Consider the following 6,952-nt stretch of genomic DNA (forward strand, 5'->3'; position numbering starts at 1 on the left):
CCCTCCAGTGCAAGAGTAAGATAGTAAACAGCAATGAGTGAGCGAAAGAAGTAAACCCATGCCTTCTAGCTCAGGATCATCAACATTTTGGGGGAAGATACTGGGTGTGTAGTGCAGCTTTTCAGACTGAGCGTCAGGGCTGAGGCTGTCCAGTGAAAGTCAGCTGCTGAGAAGTGCTAGTGGAGAGCTCGGGTGAGTGAGAATGGGTCCTGGGGCCGGATGGCTTTGGGTTTGGTGAGGAGGGTGATCGAGTCTGAGACTTCAGGGAGGTGACAGGTGGAAACAGGAATGGATATTTAAGAGGAGAACATCCTGCTGGAGGCCACGGAAGGTGAAACACCCTGAGGCTGAGGGCCCTGGGGTCTCGGGGACAGAGAAGAAGGAGCCATCATGGATGGACCCTCTCGGAGAGCCTGGCAGGCTGCTGTGGGCTCCACTGAGCCCCGTTGTCTGTCTGGCAAACCACCAGCTTTCAGTGGACAGCCTGGTGTATATGCTGTCAATTAAGGGCTTTCAAAAGAAAAAAAAAAAGGCTGCTAAGAGTGTGCCTTTGTTTTTTTTTCTGTTCAAATCATTTAATTTTTTATTCAATTGATTTTTATGGAGCACATCCAATACACAGGACACCATATTAAGTACAACAAAGTATACAAAGATGAATGTGACAGGTCCTCTACCATTAATAAGTATAACATTATCTAGAACTGAATTTGAACTAATATGTAACTGGTGGTGAAATATTTGGACTACCTAAAACAAGGATGAACGGTTTTGTGACAAAAGTTTATATTCTTGTATTATGTAAAGATGACTCTGAAGTGAACAGATTTTTGTCTCAGAAATTATATCAGTTATCTATTGTGATGTAACAAATTATCCTAAAACGTAGCAGCATACTACAACAAACATTTCGTACCTCACACATTTTCCGAGGATCAGGAATCCAGGAGCGGTTTAGCTGGGATTTTTGGCTCAGGTCTCTCATGAGGTTGTAGTCAAGCTCTTTGCAGGGTTGCAGTCATTAAAGGCTTGACGGGGGCTGGCCGATGGCACACTCCCACGGCTGTGGGCTGTGGACAGGGTGCCTCAGTTCCTTGTTGGCTTTTGGGCTTTTGGAAGAAGGTCTCAGTTCCTGTTATAAAGGCCTTTCCTTAGGGCTACTCTGGATGTGGCAGCTGGCTCCCCCCAGAGCCAGCGATCCAAGAGAACAAGCAAGGAGGACACCGCAGTGACTTTTATGACCTAGTCTCCAAAGCCACACCCTGGCACTTCTGCTTTCCTCTGTTCCTTAGAAGTGAGTTACTAAGTCGAGCCCATATCTTGAGAGGAGGCATATCAAAGACTTCATACATATATCTTAACACTACCATGGTAGTGATGTTAACATCTCACTTGAATAATTTATTTGAATTTTTTTTGCATCTAGTAGAACTCTGTGCTTGCATGTACTTGCTACTTTTTTGTTGGCAACTTTTTAATCATAAATTTTCTATTTCCTGTTTACTTCGAAGACATTTCAGCATGATAGCCTTTTCTGTACTAAATTTTGTTATTGTTCTTTGAATCTCTCTTTTCTCTTCTTCATCTAATCTTTGAAGGATGGATTCCAGGAGAGAAAAATGAAAGTTAATATGCTGAGCCACATCACTGCTAATTTCTTCTGCATCTTTATCCATGAGGAGAATGAGAGCATTCTTTTTGGATGGTGCCTGTAGAAGTCTATGCAGTAGCGGAATGTCTGTTTTCTTTAGCCGTCTTTGCTCTCCTGTTGCAAAAATAATGTAAAGTGCAAAATCCCGGGCACTATTTTCAATCTTAAATTTTTGGAGAATTTGCTTTATTACTTCTTCAGTTCTCATATCACTGTTTATTCTGACCTTAGTTTCTGATCCAATGGCTGGAGTGAAAATTGATGTTTCATGGTTATAAAAGTGTCCGTTCATAGGGGCCCTATGCTTCTGTCTGTCCTTTCTGTCCATCATCGGAGGCTTCATCCTTTTTCTCACCAGGGTTGCTTCACTCTTGGTTCTATAGAGCAATGGGGATTCAGGTTCTTCATCTGCATGAAGCTTCAGACTGCTACTGTGATAAGATAAATAATCTTCCTGGGAATCTGTTGCTCCAGACACTGGAATCTGAGTCCTGTCCAAATCACTAATACAGTAAAGATCATGAAATTCTCCCCAGCGTGTCGTTCCCCTTTTGGAAAAGACATCTGGTGACTTCAGCACAATGAAAGAAGGGATTTGCTTCTCATCTTGTGTTTTCAGTTGTATAGGCTGCTTTACTCCCCAGAAAATGTCCAGCGTTACTTCAACCATTAGTTTACCATCGTCAGTCTGTCCATATAAGATATGCAGATTTTTCTGGTTCCTATAAAAGATGTTATAGGTCTTCAATAAAGAATGAAGCTGTTTCCTGGTAACGCATGTCCTCCCATTGATGTAGATCCAAGAAGAGGAGAGGTGAGCTGTCATAGTCATTTTCTCCCCCTTTCTGAGATCATCTGAGGCTCCCCTTAGCTGTTGAACTGAACCTGCTCCGGAGAGCGTGTTCCCCTGCTCAGTTCCAAACCCTGATCATCGTTGGAGAGTCAGTGCTTGCTCACCTGTCCCGGAGGTGGAGCTGGGGTCGGAGACAAGCGCGGGAGGAGGGCTGCACACGCTCCTGCCCGGGCAGGGCTCCCTCTGCGCCTCATTCAAATCTTTTAAGAGGCTCTTTCATGGTATTGAAGGTGAAGATGCTGAAGAGGTACCACTGACAGTACAAATAAGGACCTGATAAGTCTTTGGGTTTATACCTTTTAATATGCTCCACCCTCCTTCATTCTTTCTTTCTTGCAGCGTTTTGCTTCGGTTTTCCTCCCGTCCCTTGGAAGAGCCCCGCTTGACTGGTGTCTCCTTTGGCTCGGGCCACACCTGCTTGCACTGACCTTGGCAAGTCTGGCTCTTTAATTGCCACACAGGCTTACCTGCTCCCTGTAACAACCACGTCTCTGGCCTCATTACCGCAGCCTTACCAGAGAGGGGGAAGAGACCGTCTCCCATCCCATAGCATCCTATCCACAAGCAGGGAGGGGTGGCTGTCAGCAAAACTGTCCAGAAGTTGTGCTGCAAGTTCTCTTCTTTCCTCCTTACTCAGTTCGTTTCTCCCCACGCCCTCCATGGCCTTTATCTGATGGTGTCTGCCCCTTCCACCGAATACCTTGGCGTTGGCAGAGACTCATACTTGTTTAGTTCCTGGCAAAGCCTGGGCCGAGAGAGCACAAAAATACGTGGTGGTTAGGCCAGTCTGAGGCAAACTAAGAAACTTAAAGTAAAAGATTTGGATTGAATGTGAAACAGGTGTGAGAAGAGGTCCTGATAAGCTCCCCCTCTTTTCTCCTGATCAATCTCAGTGCAGTTGAGACCTACTTTGAACTCACTCTGAAATAGTCACACTGGAATATCCTAAGAAGTTCATATTTCCAAGGCCTTGTGAAGTCCGTTTCTTATCTTTTAGAGAGTCTCAATGTTTAGCAGAGCTTTAGGCGTACTCCTGGCGCACACCAAGTCTCTTATTATGGGCTGAGCTGTTGTGCCAGAGCTGGAGCTGGGCAGATGGCAAGTCCCTCGTTGCCACGGCTGATGGAGCAGGTCCGGTGCATGTTTATTTAAGGGGGAATGGAGAGGCTCGTCCTGCCTCTCACAGGGAGGGCTTACGCGGCAGCTTCCCTCTCAGGCACACCTGTGTCCAGTTGGGAGCAGGACAAGTCTCGGGAAGGTGCCAGCGATCCTGAAGTGTCTTTGTGCTGGTCCTCCCACTTGTTTACTATGCTTAGCTACCAGCTTGCAGTATTTTCAAGGTTGCAGAGAAGAGTCATTGCACGACAATGAGATTTCTGGCAATGGGAAACAGAGCTTTCTTTATAAGTGCTTCACTCCTGATCTCTCCCTGGTAGAGTGGGTGTGTGTGTTATGTGTGTGCACTGGAAGGGTATTTCTGCACTAGCGGGTCATCTAGTTTTCACTACCATGGACTCATTTTCTTTTTTGTTTCCATATGGAGTCCTTGTTTGGAAAGGTTTACCAAACAAAAGGACCCCCTTGCTTTTATTAATGAATTTAAAAAATTACAACACAATTGACACTCATCATCCAAATTCAAGGCATATAAAGTTTGAGAGTAGAAAGCGAAAGACCCTGTTTATCTGTCGCTGTTTTCTTCCCCTTCCTGGAAATTACTGCTGTTACCAGTTCAGGTTACTTCTCTCCACTTCCTTTTCTATTAAAGCAATTTTGCACCTTTCTATTAACGTGTTGAGTACATAGAGACTATGCATATTGCTATCCATGTAATACATATCTCTATCCATATCTTCTTAACCTAGGTGAGAGCATAAGTCATGTAGTATCCATGTAATAAGTGCTGTTCTGTGACCAGCTTATTTTATTCTATGTTTTTCTGTATTTTTTTCTGTCACATTTCTTGAAGTGATGCCTGGCCTGGCCTATTTATAGTTACATAGTATTCTGTTGTATGAATAAGCTATAGTTTACTTAGTTATTCCTTTATGGTTGAGCATCTGGTTTCCAGCTCCCACCCCTTTTGATACCATACCTGTAGTACTGTAATAAGCATAAACGTCTTGGCACCTATACCTTTATGACATTAAGTAATCATTATGTTTTTTGACACTTTTTTATTAACCAAAGACACGTGCAACTCCCGATCAGTCTTTCTGATCAAGATGAGATCATGAGTATTATTGCATTGAGCTGAAGTAAGTTTGGTCAAAATCTAAGGAATGTGATTATTTAGTTAGCCTGTTCTACCTAATCTCGTAGACATATTTGATATCTGTTAGACTCTTTGAAATGCTAAAAATAGTCTCCAGACCTTCCCCTGACCCCATGCCACCCCATTGTATGACGGCCTTTGAGAACAGAGAAGATCTTACCCTGTTTGTGAGTATATTCTACCCATCGGTGTAGCTCACAGGGAAATAAAAAATCCGATAAAAAGCATAAACAATTTGACTGACTTTCTTAATAAGTGTCTAATTTGCCTGACTGAATTGATTTATTTGATGAGCTTAATCAGCTTTTTTTGGGTACTTTATAATTACTGACTATATGGACTTAGCCACATATACCAAATATACTACTGATTTTATTATTTTCAATCATAAATATCATGATAACCCAGTAATTTTTATCTTTTGGAACTTTTATAGAAGTGCTTCCTAAATTATAATTTTATTGGAAACAATAATCCTGACCTAGTGGAAATAACACTATAATTTGAATCCTAAAGACAGACCTGGGTTTGCATTCTGTTTACACCATGATTAGTTGTATGGTCTTGGGAAAGTCTCTTGATATGTTCGAATCTCAGATCCCTCGCATGTAAAAAATGGGTAATAATGATACTGACTTTAACTACAAGGGTTGTGAGGATTAAATAAAATGGTGTCTTTAAAAATACCTAGTTTAGGGCTTCCCTGGTGGCCCAGTGGTTGAGAGTCCGCCTGCCGATGCAGGGGACACGGGTTCGTGCCCCGGTCTGGGAAGATCTCACATGCCGCGGCGCGGCTGGGCCCGTGAGCCATGGCCGCTGAGCCTGCGCGTCCGGAGCCTGTGCTCTGCAACGGGAGAGGCCACAACAGTGAGAGGCCCGCATACCGCAAAAAAAACAACAACAAAAAACCTAGTTTATTGCTTGACATATTAGAGGCTTATTGTTATTATTAAGCTATTATTATTATTAGCTGATAAACGGACCACGTGTTTATATATTTGGAAAATATATGACTGGGCTTCCCTGGTGGCACAGTGGTTAAGAACCTGCCTGCCAATGCAGGGGACACGGGTTCGAGCCCTAGTCCGGGAAGATCCCACATGCTGCAGAGCAACTAAGCCTGTGCGCCACAACTACTTAGCCTGCTCTCTAGAGCCCGTGAGCCACAACTACTGAGCCTGAGTGCCACAACTACTGAAGCCCGTGCCCCTAGAGCCCGTGCCCCACAATAAGAGAAGACACTGCAATGAGAAGCCCGCGCACTGCAACAAAGAGTAGCCCCCGGGCTTCCCTGGTGGCGCAGTGGTTGAGAGTCCGCCTGCCGATGCTGGCGACAAGGGTTCGTGCCCTGGTCCGGGAGGATCCCACATGTCGCGGAGCGGCTGGGCCCGTGAGCTACGGCCGATGAGCCTGCGCGTCCGGAGCCTGTGCTCCGCAACGGGAGAGGCCACAACAGTAAGAGGCCCGCGTACCGCAAAAAAAAAAAAAAAAAAAAGAGTAGCGCCTGCTCGCCGCAACTAGAGAAAGCCCGTGCACAGCAACGAAGACCCAATGCAGCCAAAAGTAAAAAATAAATAAATAAAAATTAAAAAACTTAAAAAAAAAGATATGACTGAAATCAGAAGATGCCTCATTTGGCATAATAAGTCTTGCTATGAGAATTTAAAACTGTCTTTACAGTGTCCCTGAGAGAATACAGTGGTTATTATAATAGTCACTTTATCCATTGGAAAACTGAGATACTGTGAGATTAAGCAAGCTCCCGTGGTGACACAGAGTGTCATTCCAGAGGGCTGACCTTAATACTTGGCCATTAGACCCACTGCTTTTTAAAGGATGGTGCCCCTTGGAACCGCCTTTAAAATACCGGAGTTGGGAGATGAGATTTGTGGCCATGAGACGACAGGAGACAATCACTCTATAGAGACAGTCCACTAGGTGACCATGGTTTGGCCCGCAGTGCATCTGAATCTTTGAAATCCCTGGCTGTGCTTTAACTAGGGAGGGGCTAATGTACTTTGGAATTCTTTTAAGAAGAGTATGATTTTTCTTTTTCAGGTGGAATCTTTTTAATCTGCCTTTTTGATCTTTCAAATTGCATCTTGCAAACATCTCTTAAATGATTCAAATCAGACAATATATGTTTTACTTCTAAAAAATAGGTTTTTTTAAG

At 43.9% G+C, this 6,952-nt stretch overlaps 1 pseudogene; it reads right to left on the reverse strand.

Moving 5' to 3' along the window:
* Positions 1-780: 780 nt before the first annotated feature.
* On the reverse strand, positions 781-3,149 carry LOC111172099 (ras association domain-containing protein 6 pseudogene; annotated as a pseudogene).
* Positions 3,150-6,952: the final 3,803 nt, after the last annotated feature.

The sequence above is a fragment of the Delphinapterus leucas genome, chromosome 8 (genome assembly GCF_059928025.1).
Source record: "Delphinapterus leucas isolate spDelLeu-1000000601 "Yukka" chromosome 8, BTC_Dleu_Yukka2, whole genome shotgun sequence".
Lineage (NCBI taxonomy): Eukaryota > Metazoa > Chordata > Mammalia > Artiodactyla > Monodontidae > Delphinapterus > Delphinapterus leucas.